At 44.4% G+C, this 24,726-nt stretch overlaps 1 protein-coding gene and 1 non-coding gene across 2 annotated transcripts in view; one reads left to right on the top strand and one right to left on the bottom strand.

Annotated features, from left to right (window-relative positions):
- LOC124776034 (division abnormally delayed protein-like) overlaps positions 1-24,726 on the bottom strand; it is a 1,005,302-nt gene that overhangs the window by 287,730 nt on the left and 692,846 nt on the right. The window lies entirely within an intron of this gene.
- Positions 13,078-13,149, top strand: Trnaa-cgc. The gene has a single exon. It is a non-coding gene; the product is annotated as a tRNA-Ala (tRNA).

The following is a 24,726-nucleotide window of genomic DNA, read 5'->3' on the forward strand; positions in this document are numbered from 1 at the left end:
CTAATTCTTCTAATAATTTCCGGGTATGCAGCCGGATCCCGTCGACATTCCGCCACGATATTTCGGCACAGAGACGTCCGGTCATCATCAGGTGAGTACACAACTACTGAAGAGGCCAGTTGCAGTCGCGGTATTTATGCCGAATCTCGCGCATGCGAAATGTACTGCCATCCTACAGCGCATGCGTCAGGTGTTGACATGCGCGGCATAGCCGAGTTGTACGTGCTGCCCTCGGTTGTGAAAATAAAGGTAAAGGTTCATCTAGTCATTGAGTATCGAATGGCACTGTCGATTCCGCTGTGATTGTATAATTTTAATAACAGGATTCCAATTTTTATCCAGCTGAAAGCCGTTGTCACGATTTATAAGACTATTGGCAAGACGTATTTCCACTGATTCCTTGATTACGGAATCCCAAAAACCGGAAACCGGGGCTAAAGTTTTTGTTCCATTGTATTCCATTGAATGTCCCAATGAAATACAGTGCTCTGCTACTGCCGATTTTGACGGTTGCCGCAGACGGGTGTATCTTTCATGTTCTATACATCGTTCATGGACAGTTCTTGTCGTCTGGCCAATATATGCAGAGCCACATTCACAGGGAATTTTGTAGACGCCTGCTTTCTTCAGTTGTAAATCGTCTTTAACGGATCCAACCAGGGCCCGGTTCTTTGCTGGTGGACGGAAGATAACCTTGATTTTATTTTTCTTCAGTAATCGGCCTATTTTCGACGACACATTCCCGGCGTATGGAAGGAACGCAGTTGATTTAAAGTCGTCATCTGCGTCCTCAGTGCGTTGCTTCTTGTTATGGTAGTTGCGCATGGTCTTCCTTATTTGGCGAGAAGTGTAGCCATTCTCTGCGTTATTATTAGCCTAAATATCGCAAAAAGAAATAATGCTAGCCCAGAACCACGCCCATAAGATGCTGGAATATAGAATGAACTCGACGGGCAACGATCCCTTCGCGGTAACTTATCAACTACACACATCAAAAAAGTTTTGCATCGTCTCGGTTCCGAGAGATCCGGAACCTGTACAGAAAATTGGAATAGAGATCAACATAAACATCAATTCCGCCCTTTTTATTGCTCATGAAAACCACACATTGCATGTTCTACCGCCATACAGCGAGACCTTCAGAGGTGGTTGTCCAGACTGCTGTACACACCGGTACCTCTGATACCCAGTAGCACGTCTTCTTGCATTGATGCATGCCTGTATCCATCATATCAAGGTACTGTTGGTCCAGATTGTCCCACTCCTCAACGGCGATTCGGCGTGGATCCCTCAGAGTGGTTGGTGGGTCACGTCGTCCATAAACAGTCCTTTTCAATCTATTGCAGGCATGCACGATAGAGTTCACGTCTGGAGAACATGCTGGTCACTCTAGTCGAGCGATGTCGTTATCCTGAAGGAAGTCATTCACAAGATGTGCACGATGGGTGCGTGAAGACGAATGCCTCGCCATTATGCTGCTGTTATGGTTCCACTATCGGTCGGAGGATGGCATTCACGTATCGTGCAACCGTTACGGCGCCTTCCATGACCACCAGCGGCGTACGTCGGCCCCCATATAATGCCACCCCAAAACATCAGGGAACCTCCACCTTGCTGCACTCGCTGAACAGTGGCTCTAAGTCGTTCAGCCCGACCGGGTTGCCTCCAAACACGTCTCCGACGATTGTCTGGTTGGCATATGCGAGGCTCATCGGTGAAGAGAACGTGATGCCAATCCTGAACGGTCCATTCAGCATGTTGTTGGGCCCATCTGTACCGCGCTGCATGGTGTCGTGCTTGCAACGATGAACCTCGCCGTGGACGTCGGGAGTGAAGCTGCGCATCATGCAGCCTATTGCGCACAGTTTGAGTCGTAACACGACGTCCTGTGGCTGCACGAAAAGGATTATTCAACATGGCGGCGTTGCTGTCAGGTTCCCTCCGAGCCATAATCCGTAGATAGCGATCATCCACTGCAGTAGTAGCCCTTGGGCGGCCTGAGCGAGGGATGTCATGTACAGTTCCTGTCTTTCTGTACCCCTTCCATGTCCGAACAATATCGCTTTGTTCCACTCCGAGACGCCTGGACACTTGTTGAGAGTCCTTCCTGGCACAAAGTAACAATGCGGACGCGTTGGAACTATGGTATTGACCGTCTAGGCATGGTTGAACTACATACAACACGAACCGTGTACCTCCTTCCTGGTGGATTGACTGGCAATAATTGGCTCTCGAACCCCCTGCTTCTAATAGACGCAGCTCATGCATAGTTGTTTACGTCTTTGGGCGGGTTTAGTGACATCTCTGAACAGTTAAAGGGACTGTGTCTGTGCCACAATATCCACAGTAAACGTCTATCTTCAGTAGTTTTGGGAACCGGGGTTATGCAAAACTGTTTTTGATGTTCGTATTTTGCGAATTCCACGATGCAACTCACAGACGCATGCGTCACGTATGGTGGGTGGGGGAGGGAGAAGGTGGGAGGGGGACAGGGAAGGCACTGATATTGTGCGGTATTAGAATGTGACAAAGGCGTTTTCTAACAGACATAACGTAGTTAAAACAGAGAAGCAATTTAGGTAATGCACCTAACAAATTACGTGTGGAACATATGTTTGAAATTGATCTGAAACTTTAAGTGCACACTATTTTCACGATAGGGCATGTAAGATGTGTTTTCTGCTACTATACATTGGGGCCACGCTGCTAGGGCGACGAGCTGCTAAGGTCATCTTCTGCCGAGCCGGACAGTAGCAAAGCTGGAGAGCTGCTGTTCGGTGCGCTGTCTAACAACGTCGTCTCAATTTTTCAAGGACCCCGACTTCTAAACTTGACAGTGGAGACTGATTATTTTAATTGATTCTTTGAGGTGATGTCCATATATTCTTCCAACATGTTCAAAAACATCCCTTAGGCGACGTGGTTAAAATTGCTCCTACCGAATGTTTAGTTTCAGTTAGATGATCTCCAAATGCTGTCTTGTTATTGCGTAGTTACTTGTAGTGCTGAGTATTGACATTCGTGGAGCACCAGCTAGCCCTCATAACGACAGCAATGAATTCGCATCAATAATAGCGGCCACTGCAGCCACGCCTCAGTTTGCGCTGTATGTCGCGTGGCAAAGTAAACTCGGCGCTGGCGGCTTAATATACATGAGAGCGAGGTGCGAAGCTCATAGCTCGCAGACAGGTGGTTGGGTGGGTGGGTAAGTATCGTTGTCGTGCCGAAGCACAGCGGCGCGGTGTTGCGAGTCTGAGTAGGCCTCGTTAATGCGGAGGGCCCGCCCAGGAATGAGCGATGCCGAACTCCCGATGCCGCCGCAGCCGCTGCGGCGAGTTGCTGCCTGTGGTCGATAGGAGGGGAGGGGATTGTGTGGGTGGGAGCTGAAGGGGGAGGAGGGGGAGGTGCTGGGGTTGGGTGTTTGGGGGGGGGGGGGGTGAGCGTGAGCGGCTGCCGACAGGCGCAGACATTCGAAATTGGCATGGGAGATCCTCCGTGGCTGGCGCGCGCCGCACCGCCAAAATGTTTTATTCATGCGCTGATATCCGGTGTTTCAGTCCGTCGGCTTTCAGAAATAGACTTATTTTCCTCCCTGTCAGAGTAAATGCCGCAGGAGCGAGGCGATGCAAAAAAAAAAAAAAAAAAAAAAAAAAGGAGAAAGGGAGGGAGCTGGAAAGTGAAAGGATCCCTATTCGATTATGCCCGTCTCATCCTCTTCGATATGGGGGAAAAAAATCCGGTAGTCATTCCAAATCTTATTTAATCTGCCGTTACCGAATTATCGGTTAGTGGATGGCTGGGAGCGGAAAACGAGGAATCTTACTCTAGGCTTGTCTTACAGGCTTTGGCGCTTTTTGTGTGTCTTCCAAAAGCGAGCAGGGCGCCAGACCAGACGGGCATTTCTCAATTACTAGATCGCGTTATTGGATCGACAGACTATTGTTGTTTTAAGTACCAGCAAAGGGTCTTGAGGTATCGTCCGATCAGCTCCCCCGAAGAGCAGGAGTTACAGCTGTAAGTGCTGATTCCAGCTATATCAAAGTTCACTAGGTTACCTTTAACACTGTTTCTTTTTTTTATTGTCACCTACACAATATCTTCGATATGTGATTCACATTTTCTATCCACTACATCTACATCCACATCTACATACATACTCCGCAATCCACCATACGGTGCATGGCGGAGGGTACCTCGTACCACAACTAGCATCTCCTCTCCCTGTTCCACTCCCAAACAGAACGAGGGAAAAATGACTGCCTATATGCCTCTGTACGAGCCCTAATCTCTCTTATCTTATCTTTGTGGTCTTTCCGCGAAATGTTGGCGGGAGTAAAATTGTACTGCAGTCAGCCTCAAATGCTGATCCTGTAATTTTCCTCAGTAGCGATTCACAAAAAGAACGCCTCCTTTCCTCCAGAGACTCCCACCCGAGTTCCTGAAGCATTTCCGTAACACTCGCTTGATGATCAAACCTACCAGTAACAAATATAACAGCCCGCCTCTGAATTGCTTCTATGTCCTCCCTCAATCCGACCTGATAGGGATCAAAACGCTCGAGCGGTACTCAAGAATAGGTCGTATTAGTGTTTTATAAGCTGTCACCTTTACAGATGAACCACATCTTCCCAAAATTCTACCAATGAACCGAAGACGACTATCCGCCTTCCCCACAACTGCCATTACATGCTTGTCCCACTTCATATCGCTCTGCAATGTTACGCCCAAATATTTAATCGACGTGACTGTGTCAAGCGCTACACTACTACTGGAGTATTAAGACATTACAGGATTCTTTTTCCTATTCATCTGCATTAATTTGCATTTATCTATATTTAGAGTTAGCTGCCATTCTTTACATTAATCACAAATCCTGTCCAAGTCATCTTCTGTGCTCCTACAGTCACTCAACGACGACACCTTCCCGTACACCACAGCATCATCAGCAAACAGCCGTACATTGCTATCGACCCTATCCAAAATATCATTTATGTAGATAGAAAACAACAGCGGACCTACCACACTTCCCTGGGGCACTCCAGATGATACCCTCACCTCCGATGAACACTCACCATCGAGGACAACGTACTGGGTTCTATTACATAAGAAGTATCTATCTGGTGTCAGTCACATCATATGTTGGAAGGGTAGAAAATTTTAGTGACTACGGGGGAAATTACAAAGGGAGCCCCACAGGATTGCATTTTGGGTCATCTCTTATACCACAATATGGGAATGACTTTATATTTAATATTCAACAAGCAGAACAGGTACGTTTTGCAAATGATACTAGCGTTATAATGAATCTTTGGTAAGAGGACTGGAGCAGGGTCTACTCAGTTTTGTCCTGCTAACTGAGGAGCTACTTCAATGAGAAGTGGCGACTCCATGGTCTGCAGAGCAGACAACGGTCGGGAGGACGGTCACACCTCTCCATACCGCATCCAAATGCGGTCATTGGCTAAGGATGACACGGCGGACGGTCGGTTCAAATGGCTCTAAGCACTATGGACTTAACAACTGAAGTCATCAGTCCCCTACACTTAGAACTATTTAAACCTAACTAACCTAAGGACATCATACACATCCATACCCGAGGCAGTATTCGAACCTACGACCATAGCAGCAGCGCGATTCCGGACTGAAGCGCCTAGAACGGCTCGGCCACAGCGGCCGGCGCGGACGGACGGTTCTCACTGGTGTAGCTGAGGCCGCATCGGTGGAACTCAACTGCAGATTGTAAATGACCGATTCTAATCACTTTTGAGCATGTAAAAATGATGCGCTTATTGAAATCAGGATTCATATTAATTTTTTTTAGGTGGACCTGTTTTATTTATGCTACGTTCATCTGATAACATTTTTTCTTACTTAAGGAAAAAAAAGATTCAATTCCAGTAATTTATTAGATGGCAAAAGGTTGCTACGTCAGTCGTAAAAGAGGTTATAACACTAAATAGGGAAGCAAGGTGATCGCTGCTACTACCACCATCTTGCCTACTTCGTGGGAATTTGCTAACTTAAAATTTGCGGCTACAGCCTGAATAGTTTTGCTTTGGTTCGGTAGTTAAGGGTGTGCATTTCAAAATGTAAGATCCAACCTATCTGATCTTGGGCTATGATGTGTAATTCAAGCACGTGGAAAAAAAATTGCTTGCATTCAGTTGCTGCACAGGGAAGTTCTGTAGGATACGCCTTGGATCACAAGTGGATGGGGTGTGGAATGAATTTACGTTACAGAAAGCCTGAATGTAATTACGGGTGAAAATGAGCTTTTGTTGGCTTCGGTAACTAAACTAACAACACTTGTGAACATGATAAAATGTGAGTGATTCTGGAGCCTGATACATGTTTAGATTCATACTTGACAATTCTTGAACCTTGCTTCTGAGACTAGTTGATGAGGTTTACACAAAGGAGAAAAGGAAAGAACGAGGCTATCAAGGAGATGCTGCTCCCTCGATTTTAAAATGCGGAATGAAAACTTAAAGTTACCGTTGAAATATACGAACGAAGGGAAAAATATGCGGCAAGAATTACACTTAATTTAAATGCACAGCGTAAGAATAAGATTACGGAAGCTATAGCACAAAACAAGAGTCTCTTAAATCAGAACACGACCATGCGGCGGTAAGGAACACAGCAAATAACGAACAAATGGGAATTTCAAGGTAAACTGATTGTAATTGCACGGAATTTGTCGCGGACGTAACACGGTGTGAAAGGTGGAGGCTCTTGAACATGAAAACTAACACGTGATGGTAACGAACAAAGTAAATAAAGAAAAATTGGAAATACAGAGCAAAACAGATTGAAAAAACACTGGCAAAATCACAGTGATATCACATAACGCCCACCCACTCGCGGTTGCAAAAATTACAAGCCCATTGAACTAAATCGTTACCCACTCAACACATCTCCATGTGTTCAAGTGACTAGTGGAATCAAACGATAGCCTACGAAAGCACTTAATTCTAGAAGTATTCAACACTCGTGTTGTTAAAATAAAGTTCGCCACACGAACTATTGGACTATAAAGTTATAAGAGAAAAGCGTTAAGGTTTCAGTTAGAATGAAATCCTACACATTAACTAAGCTATCGAGGACAAGATTTTACGAGCAACTCATCTTATCAAGCTCCCAGACAGCAGTGACGAGCTCCTCTCAAGAAACCGCGGTTTATCCCTCCAAGGAAGTGACCAGAGAGGAGGCCTACTGTATTGTGCCAGCCTACACGAAACGTTCCACCAAGACAAACAGAAACCTTTTTGATACGCACCAAGTTTCTTCTTAGGATGGCCATAATGTCGCAGTAGCAGACTACTTTATTCCCACGGTTATGCATACAGAATTCGTAACTGCACACACACATAAATTCGTTTTATTATTACAATAGAGAAAAGAAATGACAAGTACAGTAGACTGTGGCACTGAGACACTGTAAACATGAATACCCGCGTCAGGGATGTAGTAAAACTTAACAGACCTTCCATAAGTGCATCTGAATCGGACAATTAGCAGACAAGTTTAGCATAAAATAATGAAAAAAATGTGAACTGTGGCTGATACGAATGCAATCAGCTGCTCACGCTCTTTATACCGGAGGAAATTTACTACTTTCGCCTTAAGTTGAGGGTCCAGATATACTGTGATGAGGTTACTTTAAATAAAATTTCATGAAGAGGTCCGATTGGAGATCCTTCAACGGACACTACTAATAATATGGATTATTAATTTCTTTTCACTAATGGGCATCTGAGCTGTTCTAGAAGTAACACGTCCTCTTTAAGCATTTAAAGTGAAAGATTATTTCCTAGGAATGATGTAAACGTCCTTCGCAGTCCCAAAAATTTATTATTCTTTCGAAGGGTAATAGAATTTCTGTTGTGTTCTGCTTTCACTTTCACTGGAATCGCATTTCGGAGTTCGCTTACTCTCCACACAATGTGGCAAACTGGAATCACGTAAAAGCCACTCCAGAGAAAGTCAGATGTATTCTACAGCGTCCCATTTATTTATTTATGGTGACAGGAGAAAATACTAGACAACTATTTACAACAAATACATACATTTATACAGATACACACAATCTCAGGTCCATAATGGGTTCATGTCCCTAAGTCCATGCTTGAAGTGCAGCCAGAAGCTACTGCACACAAATTGTGAACGTCTTGCATTATCCCTCTCAATGCTCTGATGGAACTTTCAGATGTAGTATGAAGTACAGTTCGCAGTCACGCTGAGGACAGGAATCCCGTCCCCGTTGGTGCAGCAGTGCTTCTCATCTGCCCCTGGCAGTTCTGATCCGATTCAGCATGCACCAGTTCGTCGTCGAAGACGAAAACCTACTGGTCGCTCACAGAGAGTTGTAAGTAGTTGGTGCTGCATGTTTGCTCCAGGCACTGACTGTTACAGGCATCTTACATGCGGAAATGACTGTTCTGCAGGCTGACTGCTGTGTTCCACGATCACTAGATTTAAATCACTGAGGTTCTGATAACGAAAATTTTGAATGAACTGGTAATTCTGGGTTGTTTTTTTCATTTTTGTCCAACATGGTGGTGAAATATTACAAACTACCGGTAGCCAGTACGTGTTCGTGGGACCAATGTGATGAGGCGCATTGCTTGAGTGAGCCGTGTGTCAACCATTTTAGTGTGAGCACTATTTAGCTGGGTCGAACTGCGCCCCATCGAAACTTGCGATGGCAAACACATACTACTTGCTGCCTGTAACTCCTCAAATGATACTTTACTTGATAAATAAGCTATGGTTTGTGAGCTTTTAACGTCTCTAATATTTTACAGTGCTTATTACGAGTTGGGGTGCTTTACAAAAACTGTTGTTACTAAAATGATGCCAAAAAACTTCGAGTGGAACAAATTGTGACTAGGAAGCCATGTCCCGAAACGTCGTCTAACGACGCTGCAGGGCGTCAAGGTCACAGGGGTCAACGCCAGCCTGCAGGCCACTCCCCCGGTATCAGACGTCTGTAAGGTGACGTTGCACTTACCGGCCTCCACAGAGCTGCTGTGACAGATGGGGACGCGTTAGGCGCCACCTAACGCTCTGAATGCTCTCAGTGTTTACACTCGTTGTCTGTTTGCATAATGACTCAAAGCCGTCGAAAAGGTTGTCTCGCAGAGATTGTCTTTACCTTCTGTAACTTCGACGCCCTTTAGCATCATCTGATAACGTTTTCGTGTATTGTTTCCTATCCACAAATTGTTCAAGATGATACCCTTTACGACCCCTTGAAGTTTCTTTTTGTTGCATCGTTTATGGAAGGATTCGACATTACTTTGTAACTGTTTCTTTTTCCTTTTTAAGATTTAACATCTGATCATTGTAACGCTCCTGTTACAAGTTTATCAAGAAGATGTATTTAATAAGCCACACGACAACCTACACTTCTAAACGTCTAACCCTGTTCAGGAGGCAAATCTCCAGCTGCAAATAGCCTAGTGACCAAGGTGATACTGTGGAGGTTTTGGGGTGTTCTCTGTATCTCCGTACCATTGGCTTACTCATTCAGATTACAATGAGCATGAAGCAAGATGTTTATTTCAACAATTTCGGTGACGAAATGTCTTGTCGAGCACTCCGTACTAAACAAATAAGGGAACGCTGAAAGGTAGAAAGAGTATACCATAAAGGGACTATGCAAGGGAAATGAACTTGAAGGAAATATTATATAAAGGAAAGAGAACGTGGATGAATATGAGACAGAAGATATGATACTGCGGGAAGAATTTGACATAACACTGAAAGATCTAAGTCTAAAGAAGGACCTTCGGTCAAACGACATTCCGTAAGAGTGGGAGAGCCAGGCATAACAGAACTATTCTGCCAGGTGAACAAGATGCATGAAACGAACGAAATGCCCTCAGAGTTCAAGAAGAATACAATAATTCCAATTCCGAAGAATGCAAGTACTCACAGGTGTGAATATTACGAAATCATCAGTTCAACAAATCATCGTTGGAAAAATACTAACATGAATTATTTACAGAAGAATGTAAAAACTGGTAGAAGCCGACCTCAGGGAATATCAGTTTGGATTCCGGAAAAATGTAGAAACCCGTGAGTCAATAATGACCCATTGAATTCTCTTAGAAGATATACCATGTGATCAAAAGTATCGGAACACCTGACTGAAAATGACTTACAAGTTCCAGGCGCCCACCATCTGTAATGCTAGAATTCAATATGGTGTTGGCCCACCCTTAGCCTTGATGACAGCTTCCACTCTTGCAGGCATACGTTCAGTCAGGTGCTGGGCAATGGCAGCCCATTCTTCACAGAGTGCTGCACTGAGGAGAGATATCGATGTCGGTCAGTGAGGCCTGGTACGAAGTGGGCGTTCCAAAATATCCTAAAGGTGTTATGAACAGATGCTCGATCGTGTTGAAAGATACAATCGCCATCCCCGAATTGCTCTTCAACAGTGGGAGGCAAGAAGGTGCTTAAAACATCAATGTAGGCCTGTGCTGTGATAGTGCCATGCAAAACAACAAGGGGTGCAAGCCTCTTCCACGAAAAACACGACCACACCATAATGATACCGCCTCTGAATTTTACTGTTGGCACTACACACGCTAGCAGATGACGTCCACCGGGCATTCGCCATACCACACCCTGGCATCGGATCACCACATAGTGTACCGTGATTCGTCACTCCACACGTTTTTACACTGTTCAATCGTCCAATATTTACGCTCCTTACACCCTGATGCAGTCTGGAATTCCTGTGTGATGGTCTGGATAGATGTCTGTCTATTACACATTACGACTCTCTTCAACTGTCGGCGGTCTCTGTCAACAGACGAGGTCGGCCTCTACGTTCAAATGTTCAAATGGCTCTGAGCACCATGGGACATAACATCTGAGGTCATCAGTCTCCTAGAACTTAGAACTACTTAAGCCTAACTAACCTAAGGACATCACACACATCCGTGCCCGAGGCAGGATTCGAACCCGCGACCGTACCCTTGGGGCCACTAATTATTTCTCCTGCGTCGTTAGTTTTAATTCTGGCTCACGAGAGCATAACGTTGTATGACGGTCAGGCTAAGGAAACAAATAAATTTATAAATAAATCCCACTTGTCTTTAAACCACAATGCTAAATCGATGAGAATGATTAAGCACAATGGAGAATAGGATAATGCACTTGAATGTAGATGCATTTGAAACTTTTTTCCGCGTTAAAATTCAATTGCATTCAAAGGCGACGATTTCCCTTCTCTCACCTAATGGGCTAATATCACCAGATCTGTTCAGGTGGCTCCCGCATTCGCATTCGTTAGCCGCTAAAGCCGTCCGCATATCCCTAACAACTCGGCCGAGCGACGGGAGAGGACAGAAGAGAGGCACAAAAAAGGCACCGGGGATCCGTTCTGAGAGGCCGTCAGTGTGGGCGGAGAGAAATGGGGGCGCCCTCTCAGCTCGGGAGATTCAATTAGCGTCAATAACGGGGATCGGCCCGCACCTCGGCCGACGATTTGTCGGAAGACGTTAGGTTAGGGGCTGGGGCGTAGAGTGGCTAGTTTGGCGGGTGGCCGCGCTTCCAGGGGGCAGTGAACTCGTCAACTTAAACGCACGGACGGATATGTCGCAGGGCGGCTGTGGCAGAGCGCAGGCGAGCCGGATGTCAAAGTTACTGCCGCGATATAAACCAATGTCGTAGGTGCTAAGTCCTCTGAAACAAAATGCGGACGAAATTTTGTTATTCTATATTTCATAACCAGTTTCGATTTCTAAGAAGTCTATTTGAAAAGGACAAAAAGGCGAATAGTAAAACATGACGAAACTAAATTAAAAAGTCAAAGTAACTTCCGTTCACAATTGCACGCACTCGGATACACACACTGTAAAAAATGTTAGCCCGAGCAGACTCCATGCTAATAAGTACCATCTCCACAACCTCAGGGGTTTCATATCCAGTTTCTAACAATCCTACCACAACAAAGGTCAAACTTTAATAACGATTGTGGTGTTGCTCACGCTGCTAAATCCTGCATTTTCGGGCAACAACAGTCATATTATGTGGCAGGTGTCATTAGAGCACAGTTAATAGTCATTTCATGTAATAATGAAAAAACTAGGCACTCATCTTTTTGTGTTTCCCACGCTGGTCTTGTGGTGTCACCGCCAGACGCCACACTTGCTCGGTGGTAGCCTTTAAATCGGCCGCAGTCCGCTAGTATACGTCGGACCCGCGTGTCGCCACTATCAGTGATTGCAGACCGAGCGCCGCCACACGGCAGGTCTAGAGAGATTTGCTAGCACTCGCCTCAGTTGTACAGCCGACTTTGCTAGCGATGGTTCACTGACAAATTACGCTCTTATTTGCCGAGACGATAGTAAGCATAGCCTTCAGCTACGTCATTTGCTACGACCTAGCAAGGCGCCATTATCATTTGCTATTTATCTTGTGATGCCTGTACCGTCAGACCGATGTTCACCAATTATGGATTAAAGTTAAGTATTCCAGCAGCTATGTACCTTTTTTGCTAGACTCAATTCCTTTAACTGTTCCAGACCTCACGCCAGCCTGCGTGAGCTTAAACGCGTGCCTTTCGGCTACCCGTCACAGTGGCTTGGCTGTCTTGCCAAGTCACAACAGGTCTCATCGTAAAATCATGACTCAGTCGTTGAAAATCTAGGTGGTTATGATTCCAAGCTCGGATGCAAAGAGGCCTAGGTTTTATTCCGCTATATTCAAAAGTTTTGTAGATGCGCTTCACAAACCATTCTTGATGGTTACACTTTTGCTGGACAATGGTGATGTAAAAAAAATAATCAGCACTCCGAAATTAAGTTACACTTCCTTTTAATTGCTTTTATTGCAATATCACGTAAACACAAAACATCACTTCACAATATAAAACATACTTGAAAACATCTCTCTCACAGTCACTGTTAAAGTTTACATTTTATAAGAGGACTACGATATGCGTCTTTCCAACATGACGTCCAACACTTGACCTTTTCAAGGTCCGACTCTCTAACAAGTTAACAACTAACTATCGCTTACGCGGCCAAAAATCACGTAACGTTAGCGACAGCCCCGGACGGTGCATGGCGCAGTGGTTAGCACACTGGACTCGCATTCGGGAGGACGACGGTTCAATCCCGTCTGCGGCCATCCTGATTTAGGTTTTCCGTGATTTCGCTAAATCGCTTCAGGCAAATGCCGGGATGGTTCCTTTGAAAGGGCACGGCCGATTTCCTTCCCCATCCTTCCCTCACCCGAGCCTGCGCTCCGTCTCTAATGACCTCGTTGTCGACGGGACGCTAAACGCTAATATCCTCCTCCTCCTCCGGACGGTGCACAATCACATCAAAGATCATAGTGGCAAAAGAAAGAATACACATAAGAATAATATCATTGCAATATAAACATATCGATGTATCACAAATGAAATCAAATCTGAATGTTGTCTCAGAAATATGTTAACTACTTTACAGAAACACAGTAGAATATTACTGGTATCGAGAGGTTCAGATGAGGTGCCGTAATGGTTGCGTAATTCAAGTACCATTACAAGTTGAAGCCACTGATTGATGGTTAGAGCCAGTATCGCTACCGAACTACAGATATGTTGTCTGCTATGTCTGACTTGCAGTTCCAGATAGTCTGGGACATTACGTATGGTACAAGTATAAGGTGACATAGCAGGGCAGTCGAGATACGATTGAGAGCTCCAGTGTTTGTCAAACAAGGTGCGTGTGCATGTGGCCTGTGGACGTGGTTGTTGTCATACTGGAAGACGGGAGTGTGCACACCCGATCCCTCATGAAGACTCAGAACAGAGCCGGCCACGGCATGATAAACCGCACATGTGACGGTGTGCAGGCTGTATGCAGGACGCACACACGTGCTGTGTGGGCTGTGTGCAAGGCGCACACACTTGCCAGGTGTGTGGGCCGCGTGCGGAACACACACACGTGTCGGGTGTGTGGGCTGCGTGCAGAACGTGGTTCGGTTGGTCTCGGGATTGCTCAGTCCTTCCCGGAAGTACCTGCTACAGCACGACATTTCATTTAGTGCTGCGGTGTGACATTTTTCACTGAGTACAACGCTCTTCAGTTCAGTAGAAACGTGGTGTCAGCACTGTTTATCCTTCGCCGTTCGTTCCTGGTATGAAGAACGATCAAATGTGCAGTAGTTGTTTGCACAAAAAGAGCCAGCCTAGCGATATATCGCAACAGCCCTTTAAAACTGGATGGGAATGACACGAGAGAGGGATGAGCATTCTCCGTATCTATTACGCTGTCGCATAATCGGCGAGTACTGGAAATTTTATATGAAGCGACATTGAAATACCATGCGGAACAAATTTAAAAATTGGTTCACAATAAAAGAGTAAGAAATTACAACGCTCGACAGAATGGGATTAACTGTTCTGCACATCAAGAAGCACTTTGCGCTAAATTCGCAGATATGCATTACGTGAAAAAATTGGTAGTACGAATAGTAACATTTGTGAAACCCAATTTTCCGCTGGCGGTGGCAACAGTTTTCCACAAAGAGAATGGAGACTTTGTGTGTTAAAAATGTTCGAATGTGTGTGAAATCCTAAGCGAGCAAACTGCTGAGGTCATCGGTCCCTAGACTTACACACTACAAACACCAACTTATGCTAAGAACAACACACACATCCATGCCCGAGGGATGACTCGAACCTCCGGCGAGAGCAGCCGCGCAGTTCGTGACATGGCGCCTCAAAGAGCGCGGCCATTCCCCGCGGCTTTTGTGTGTTACCGTGAAGTACGTTGGTTATGTCAATGGGCATGTATGGAACCATTTTTTCGATTTAAAATACACTATTATTGAATTTATATAGCGAAAAAGATGCAGGAACGAAAATTAGAACATGCAGAATGAACAGCAGACCTCGCTTTTAAAGTGGACTTGACGGCACGCTAAACACAATAAGACACTGTAACGCGTGAAGCCACTTATTTTTACTTTGAATGGGATGCATTTAAAGAGAATATGGCACTGTAGAAGCGATCTAGTACAGTTCGCTACGCTCACTGGCGTTACAGAAAACGCGAGGTCTGAAGAATTCACTGTCCCCTTGAAAAAATTATGAGGATTTTTCTAATCGTTCTGAGACCACTACCAACTTTAAATCTGCGTTCGATCTGTTTTCGAGACCGTTTGCCATTTCAGAGGAAGGCGCCCCTGCGCATGTGCAGATGGAACGAACTGATTGCAATACAGTTCCCGTTTCAATGTCAAACCGTTTTACGTTAAAATTGCCCAGGACATCTATATTGTTTTCCTCGCGTAGTTTCGGCGTGTCCATAATGATGTTGCAAAAGTGGTACAATATTTAGACCAACATATGTGTCTAAATGGCTTTTTTTGAATGTGCCACGTTTATGTGGCAACCTGAGTAGGAAAATCTGCGAAAATTTCCTAGGTCCGTCCGTATACCGACAGTTTGTACCCGATAAAAATTATATTATGTCTTCAGTGCGGCAAAAATGATTCGATAATACTGAAAATTCGTTTTGTTTTGATCTATGTTGTTGCGAAATGTGAAATATAAAATGAAGTCGTACATTGTGCGACTGCATTGCCATTTAAATGCGGCATGTTCGCAGTTTCTTTCTCCTCATGCTCAGACAGTATGCTGTGGTGGTGGGGGAAGTGTGAATATAGGCTGAGCGCTCGTGCCACAGTATGGCTCATGACCGAATTCTTGGTGGAAGAAAGGGCCATATTTACTCACTGAGAATGCTGAAATAAACGTCCTATTTCTGTAATTGAATGTGTATACGCAGGTCCTGGCACGAATCACTCTCCAGAAAGCAATACAAAACCATCTCCGCCTTGAAATATGTCCTTCAAGCACTACGGGTTACACACGGTGCGCTCGACGCCTTGAATCATTTAAAATGAGGCAAACCGACGACAAGTCGTGCCACACTACACGCCTGCAGTCGGGTGCTGTCCAATTTCTGTTTTTCTTTTTTTTATACGCTAAATAGTTTTCTGTCTACACTGGCTCAAGTAACGAAAGGTCAATTGGCACCACCTTGTATATCTGCTTCCCTTCCGAGCTCTTTGTACAGCGTGGATCGTTCGTTATCATTACAATTAAGCACTTCTAGTATCGTTCCTGATGTTCAGAGATTCTGTGTACATTGTGCGATTTTATAACCATGATCCTGGATTTGTTACACTACATCAATTTGTTGTATAAATTTTGGATTTTTTTGTGGGCGAGTTGAGGTGAAGAGGAGAGAGAGAGAGAGAGAGAGAGAGAGAGAGAGAGAGAGAGAGAGAGAGCGAGAGAGAGAGAGGGGGGGGAGAAGTCACTATTATATTATTATAGTCATTACAATTAGTGGCAGCAGCAGCAGTATTGTAAGTACTGCTAGTATTAACTTCGTCAGTTCACAGTCAGTGTTATTTGCTCACATTGGCACTCAGACACTCAAATCATTTTAATGCTGTCTGTCATATTAAAATTGTAGTTTCTTAGGTAACTATGATGTAAAAAGGGCACTATATGTGTGAATCCCACCGGCCGTGGTGGCCGAGCGGTTCTAGGCGCTTCAGTCCGGAACCACGCTACTGCTACGGTGCCAGGTTCGAATCCTGCCTCGGGCATGGATGTGTGTGATGTCCTTAGGTTAGTTAGGTTTAAGTAGTTCTTGGTTCTAGGGGACTAGTGACCTCAGAAGTTAAGTCCCATAGTGCTCAGAGCCATTTGAACCATTTTTTGTGAAACCCTGTAAGTTTAAACAAATCCCTGTAAGTTTAAATAAATAAATAAATAGAGAAATAAATAAATAAAACAAATAAAGAGGGAAAAGAAAAACTAGAAAGTTAGTAACATAGGTTCGTATTAGTCGTATCTGAGTTTACTAGAAGGTTTTATACAACTACGAATGCTTACAGTATCTAAGCAGCATTTGTTTGTTATTTCAACGGCCAACCAACGACTAGTGAGTGCTGAGGTATCTACTGCAGCCGCCTGTATCGTTTCCGGCTGTAGGGCGAGTGGCCGAACGGCAAATGAGCGGAAATAATCTGTTGATGCGTCTCACGCACGGGCAGATTTCTTGTGTCGCCGAAACCGACCCAGCCAAAGAACAGACCTGAAGGAAAAAGCAGCCTCTGTCGCTGGAACCTGGACGGAAGTTTAAAGCTCGGTGGAATTTGCCTACCGTGCTCGTGATCGACCGCAAGTTTTAATTACTGGCCGGGGCGGTTCGGTTTATCGGCTCCAGCTTCGTTAGAAGTCCGCAGGTGTCTTCCAAACTTTCGGAAGACGGAGAAAATCTGGAGCAACGGAAAGGGGGCAGAAAAAAGGATAAGGAACGGGAAGTAGTTACTGTGCTGCTCTTTCTGGCACAGGTGTTCCTGTTAACCATTTGCCAACAGCGGAGTCACAGAGCACTTGACAAATGCTTTAATTATCAAAGTGCACGTTTTTGTTGTCGTGCTCAGTATGAAGACTGGTTTGGTGCAGGTCTCCACGCTACTCTAACCTGTGGAAGCCTCTTCACCTCTTCATACCTAGTGCTACCTACAACCAATCGAAGCAGTTCAAGCCTCGGTCTCCCTCTACAATTTTTACCTCCCCATAATCAAATGCCTCACAACGTGTCCAGTCTACAGATCCGTTCTTTCAGTGCTGTAATTTTTTTTTTACATCCACTTCGACTCAGGACCTTTCCATTAGCATTCTGTTCTATCCGTCTAATTTTCAACATTCTCCTGTAGTACTACATTTCACACAATCTACACTGTTATTCCCAAAAGTTCCGGGACTGATTTCATTCTTGACGTATAACCGACGTCAGTGCATTTACTACGGCGCCGATTTGAACTAACAACTGTAAATAATCAATGTGCTTTCGACTAGCCATTGTGAGCAGGTGATGTTAACTAGTGGACTTGCGTTCGTAGTGTGTCAATCTTTTTGTGTCAGAAGTCGCAATGGAGCAACATCTCTAAATAAAGTGTTCAAGATATCCTTCAGAATGTTTTCAAGATGCGAAAAGTGTGTGCAAAGTCTGCCCCCACACCTTGACTCCCAAACAAAAATAACGACGTGTGAACGACTGCTGCGACTTGATTGAAGTGCAAAACGCGGGCAATTGTTTTCTCGAAAAAAATCATCACAATTGACAAAATAAAGTGTTAACAATATGAAATTACCACGAAACAACAAAATCCAGACACTCATACGAAGGATCAACGCTTTGATAACATGAAACGACATTCAAGCCAATGTGACAACATCCCAAAGAAGGACTTTCCTAACGGTTTCACATGCTTCTAGGGAAGTTCACTGTGTTAAATTGGGGGCAGACTATGTATAACACCTGAAGCATTAAAACCACCATTTTAAGTTTTCTATATTTTGTGTTTATCCAGTTTCGCAACTTTCTTGTCTCTAATATTTATCTTCCGCATTTCACTTCTGTACAAGACTACAATGCAGAAAAGGACCTTCAGAAATTACTTCCTAACACTTACATTGATAGTGTTTATGTATATAATTCAACATACGACAGTGTCCCTAATAATTTCGTGCATCCATAGCTTCACTTGAGTATTTATGCTAACTTGTTTTTATGTATGCTGGCACAGCTACAAAATGGTTGCATTCTTTCCATTTCAAGTGGTACTCACTGGAACTGTCTGTATCGACTCCAGCATGTAACCTTCTTCCCCACATTGACGTGTGGATCGTAACATGCTGTACGTATAATAGTTTTTATTATGATACAGTATTATACTCATAATAACCAAGGGAGCAAAATTAGATAATTCTTAAATAATGTAATAGAGTATGTATTTCAAAATAACAGGAAAATTACTCCCTAGAATTTATATTCGATGTTACAAATATCTGATTTTCAGAAACGCTTTTCTTGCTGTTGCAAGTTTGCATTTTATAATTTCTCTGCTTCAGCCAGTTATTTTGCTGCCCTAATATTGAAAGTGACCTACAACTTTTGGTGTCAGATTCCTTCACAATCGCCTGATTTAATTCACGTACATCCCATTACCGTTGTTATATTTTTGCGCTTATAACAGACGAGAGTAACATTAAATTTAATTTCTGTGGGTTAACATTGTTGTAATTTACATGTTTATCTTGCGATGCAAAGCTATGTAATAAAGCAGGGGAAGTCGTCCAAGATTGCTCTGTGGTTTTCTAAAGACAGCGTCTGCCTGTCCTATATGTATGTCTCACGTGCAGCATGAAAACCTGGCTGCGAATGTGGGAAGAAGTTATTTCAGCAGTTAGTCAGTCACATTCGACGTTCCGTTTTCATGAACGAGATGCGTAGATAACCATTGTTCGCTGTGCTGGATACTGAGTTCATTCTGCCACTGCGTGTATTAAATAGTGTGTTCGCGAACTAAATACTTAGCGTTTAGGAATTTTGATACTAACATATTAATAATGTAGTCTTCAGATCGTAAATGCTGCACATCTACGCAAAACGATGGAATTTCTTCAGAAGCTTCAACTTTTTAGCTCCAATATCGCCATCAACATACGCCATTCTTTGGGCAGTCTCTGCTCTGAGACATCGCATTGCTGCTAGGGACCACTGAGGAAAGGGAGGAAGATTACTGTTGAATATCCATTCGATGACGAGGTTATTAGAGACGGAGCACACGCTTGGACTGTGGTAGGATGAGGAAGCATATCAGCCATGCTCTGTCAAAGGAACTATTTTGGCATTTACCTACAGTAATTTAGAGAAACCATGGAAAACCTAATTCAAGTCCAGTGTCTTAGCAATGCCGGTCTCATACCGAAAGCAGAACATATTTTGCGCGTGCGAGTGACCGCCATGGTTGGAGGTATCATCAAAGCCAGAAAAATACAGTTCTATCTGTCTAGGTAGACAGATTGATTTACTATTGGTGGACTGAAGTAGGTTCCAGTTTTAATTACAGTACAGAAAAGCCAATCAAGAGTTCGGTCACTTCTTCAGGATTATTATACTAAATGGCCACCGGAGGTTTCATACATTTCAGACCAAAATCTTTGCTACGAAGACTCGACTTTGCGATCGCATGTTTTAGGAAATACAATAGTCAATATTGTAATTAACAAGCATGAATAATTATTAGACTGCTCTTGTCGGAATACAACGTGCAGCTTCAGTGATCTCCACGAAATCAAACGTCGGGTAACATATCCATTTTTCGAGCTATTTCACTTACTTGATGGGCTTCCAAGTTACCCCCCTGAATAAACGGTTCCTCCTTCAGGTTTTAAACATGATATTCTACATACGCATTGATTAGCACTGTCAACATGCTGCTGAATCTGAATAATAGTAATTCTTTCTCATTTTACATACTGTGAAAAAAATATGTGAAACATCCAGAAGACATGGTCGGATACCATGGTAATTTCCTATGCGTGCATACTAATAACATGTAAGTAAATGATTGGATTTGCCATTCTCTATAACTTGTAGAACAACCGCCGGAGTGCACTAGTACTTTCCCGCATTCAGTGCTGTTACCAGGCCTACTAGGGTATACAAGCGGGCGTGAACAGCGTCAGATGTTGAGTAACCATGTGAATATCACGGCGGTGCCGCGTACTAACGTAAGACAGCGTTATCATCACCTGACACTGAAAGGGGCTAAACTGTGGGTCTCCATTTGGCCAGCTGGTCGAATCGTGCAAAATCCAAATTTGTGGAGGATTCGGATGTGACAGTGGCCCTGTGTTGGACTGCATGGGAACGCGAGGACATATAATATTTGTCGTAAGGTACCAGACAACACCGTCTCGCCACCACTATATGATTGTGAACTGGGCAGTTTTGGCATAACTGTATTGTTCTTACGACACGGATAGAATTCAAAATAAAAGAAAAAAAAATATCTGAGTAGGGCCTGTGATTCATTTATGAATAGATGTTGAACACCGAACAAGAACCTGGAGATAGTTGAAGGAAGCATTCGTCCCCTGGATGTATCGTCGGAAGGGGCAGTACAGAGTAAGACAAGTACACAAGACAAAAAAAAGTTTTGCATCACCCCGGTTCCCAGAACTCGTGAAGACAGACACCGACTGTGGATATTCTATCTCAGATACAGTCCCTATGACAGTTCAGAGATGTCACTAAACCCGCCCAAAGAAGTAAACAACCATGCATGAGCAGCGCCTATTAGATGGAAGGGATCCTATAGCCGATGAGTTCCATTCATCCCACCAGGAAGAAGGTACACGGGTCGTATTGTCTGTAGTTCAACTATGCCTAGATAGCCAATACCGCTGTTCCATCGCGTTCGCATTGTTACTTTGAGACAGGAAGGGCTCTCAACAAGGAAAGTGTCCAGGCGTCTAGGAGTGAACCAAAGCGATGTTGTTCGGACATACAGGAGATACAGAGGGACAGGAACTGTCGATGACATGCCTTCCTCAGGCCGCTCAAGGGCTACTACTGCAGTGGATGACCGCTACCTACGGGTTATGGCTCGAAGGAACCCTGACAGCAACGCCACCGTTTCGAATAATGCTTTTCGTGCAGTCACAGGACATCGTGTTACGACTCAAACTGCGTGCAATAGGCTGCATGATTCGCAACATCAATCCCGACGTCCATGGCGAGGTCCATCTTTGCAAACCATGACACCATGCAGCGCGGTACAGATGGGCCCAACAACATGCCGAATAAACTGCTCAGGATTGACATCACGTTCTCTTCACCGATGAGTGCCGCATATGCCTTCAACCACACAATCGTCGGAGACGTGTTTGGAGGCAATCCGTCAGGCTGAACGCCTTAGACACACTGTCCAGCGAGTGCAGCAGGTGGAGGCTTCCTGCCGTTTTAGGGCGGCATTATCTGGGGCCGACGTACGCTGGTGGTAGTCATGGAAGGCGCCGTAACGGCTGTACGATACGTGAATGCCATCCTCTGACCGATAGTGCAGCCATATCGGCAGTATATTGGCGAGGCATTCGTCTTCATGGACGACCATTCGCGCCCCCATCGTGCGCATCTTGTGAATTACCTCCTTCAGGATAACGACATCGCTCGAATTGAGTGGCCAACATGTTCTCCACTCTATCGAATATGCCTGGGATGGATTGAAAAGGGCTGTTTATGGACGACGTGACCCACCAGCCACTCTGAGGGATCTACCCCGAACCGCCATTGAGGAATGGGACAATCTGGACCAACAGTGCCTTGATGAACTTGTGGATAGTATGCCACGACGAATATAGACATACATCAATGCAATTGGGTATTAGAAGTACCAGTGTGTACAGCAGTCTGGACCACCACCTCTGAAGGTCTCGCTGTATGGTGGTACAACATGCCATGTGTGGTTTTCATGTGCAATAAAAAGAGCGGAAATGATGTGTATGTTCATCTCTAATCCAATTTTCCGTACATGTTCCGGAACTCTCGGAACCGAGGTGATGCAAAACTTTTTTTGATGTGTGTATATTCACAAATTATCTCAATTTTATGCATTCGTTTTAAAAATTTTGCATGTTAGTTACATTCATGGACAGGAAAAAGCTAATATCTTAGTTATGTTATGCGAGACTGCTTTTGTAGGCTCCCGAAATAATATTATAATCCTAGATATTTTTCTGTTCGTACGAGAATCTCAAAGAGTGCCAGCATGAGGGAGACATGTTAGGCATTCCAGTTATTTTAAGCAGTTCTGTTTCAAACTATATCGTTTCAAACATTTTCCAATTTTTGCATGTATAGTTTTGTGGTTTAAACTTTTGGTGAAGTGTGAATGAAAATAGATCACCTATTTTCGTTTCATTAAGAGATATTACACTTGATCAACTGGATGTCATTTTGCTAGTGTTTCTCATCGTCGGTGTTTTGTTGCGTCTTTTGGGGTATGCGTTCTTACATCTGTCTGTCTTTAGCTGTGGCCAAACATAACAAACGAGGTTATTTCTTATTGGTAGAAGGTTGAGACAGCATGGATAATAGTTGGAATGTGGCAGGTAAACGATGCGGAAACTCGTGTTCATTTTCCGAAACTTCTCAAATTACAGCTTCGTAAAGCGTAGATGAACCTGCTTGCCCTTGCAGCTATTTCTGGGTGATAGCATCTTATGCCGTAAAAGTGCTTATGGCTTCGTAATTCATATTTTTTTCTGGACCTGCTTCTTTAGTGAACGAGATTTTCTACAGTAGTTTTGACAAAGAGATAGGGTTTTTATACCTATCGAAAGATGCACGTTAGTTTATTACGGATATGTCGTGAATATTTTCGCTCGGTTTTGTAAACACGGTCGTTATTGAGTGAATTGCGTAGAGTCTTTCAAAAGCTGCATTTTATATAGGGTGCCGATTGCCAGGAAAACTAGGATATACCTGTTTCGTTACAGCACAAGTATTTTGTTTTCGCAGCTGCATTCCAGCACTTCTCCGTTGCAGGCAGTGCGAAGCCCCTTTTCAGTATAAGCAAATCGGACAGAAAAATTTGTCCCACCAGGAGACACGACGCTAATACCGTGTAACACCGCTTCAAGCCTTCGTACTGAAGTCCGTTCGGCGAGGGAGAGTGCCCACCAGCTCCCGCAGGTACACCCAACTGAAGCCACTCTTAGTTGGTCAGATCCCGCAGACCTGCAAACCTGCGGTGACACTGATTGCTACGTTTCACCTGCCTTTGCAAACAGACACTGACACTTTCTATGGGATTAAGATCGAGTGATTTAGGAGGCCAGATGCACTGGCGTGCCTGCGTGTTCGTCAAACCAGGAACGCATGCGTGCGGCCCTGGAAGACGGGACCGTATTCATCATGGAGATACAGAAGAACGGGCAATACCTGGTCAGCGAGATTGCTGAAATAAAAAATGCTGCTTCATGTGGGCGCAATCCCTGTTACGAAAAATACCCGTAAAACATCACAGAACTATCTCCGGCCTCAAGTACACTCTCAACACATGGTGCGTTAAACGCCTCCTTCGGTGGTCGTTGCAATCGACATCTTACATATCTTGAAAAGAAGCAAAGTCGCGGCTTTTCGGAGGACACGCAGTACAGCTACACTCAGCTACTGTCCAGTTTCTGTGATTTTTGGCACGTTTGAAACTGGCAACTTTGTGTGCCTCTGTGATTAAAGATCTTTCGCGAGGTAGTCGACTCCAAACGTGCACTGTAACAAACCTCGCGCTTCCTTGTAATTATATACATGTATGGAATCATTAATATTATTGGCAGATTTTGTTCTACAGAATCTGCACTCCTGCGTTTGTTTTTACCTCCTTATTTTACGTTATTTTAAACCAGCATCCCGACCACGTACCAGTATTTACGGATGGCTCTAAACAGGGGGACTCTGTTGGTTGTGCTGTTGTTTTCCCTGATCGAGTCGTCAAGTTACGGCTTCCTGCGGCGTTTACCATCTTTGATGCCGAATTGTTTGCCATCTTGCGGGCATTGGAGCAGATGAGATGTGTTCCCGGTCTTAAGTTTCTCATCTGTTCTGACTCCCTGAGTGCTCTTCAGACCATGCAACACTTGTACCCAGCAGATACTGTCGTCCAGAACATCCATGATGCCCTACTCCACCTGCAACGGGAAGGGAAGGAGGTTTCCTTCTGCTGGGTGCCGGGGCACGTGTGTATTAGGGGAAACGAACTGGCGGATGTGGCTGCCAAAGATGCATGTTCCCTCCCTCACGTTGTTGAATGTGCCGTCCCCCTCCATATCGTTACCTCCCT

Source organism: Schistocerca piceifrons, chromosome 2 (genome assembly GCF_021461385.2).
Source record: "Schistocerca piceifrons isolate TAMUIC-IGC-003096 chromosome 2, iqSchPice1.1, whole genome shotgun sequence".
In the NCBI taxonomy this organism is placed as follows: Eukaryota; Metazoa; Arthropoda; class Insecta; order Orthoptera; family Acrididae; genus Schistocerca; species Schistocerca piceifrons.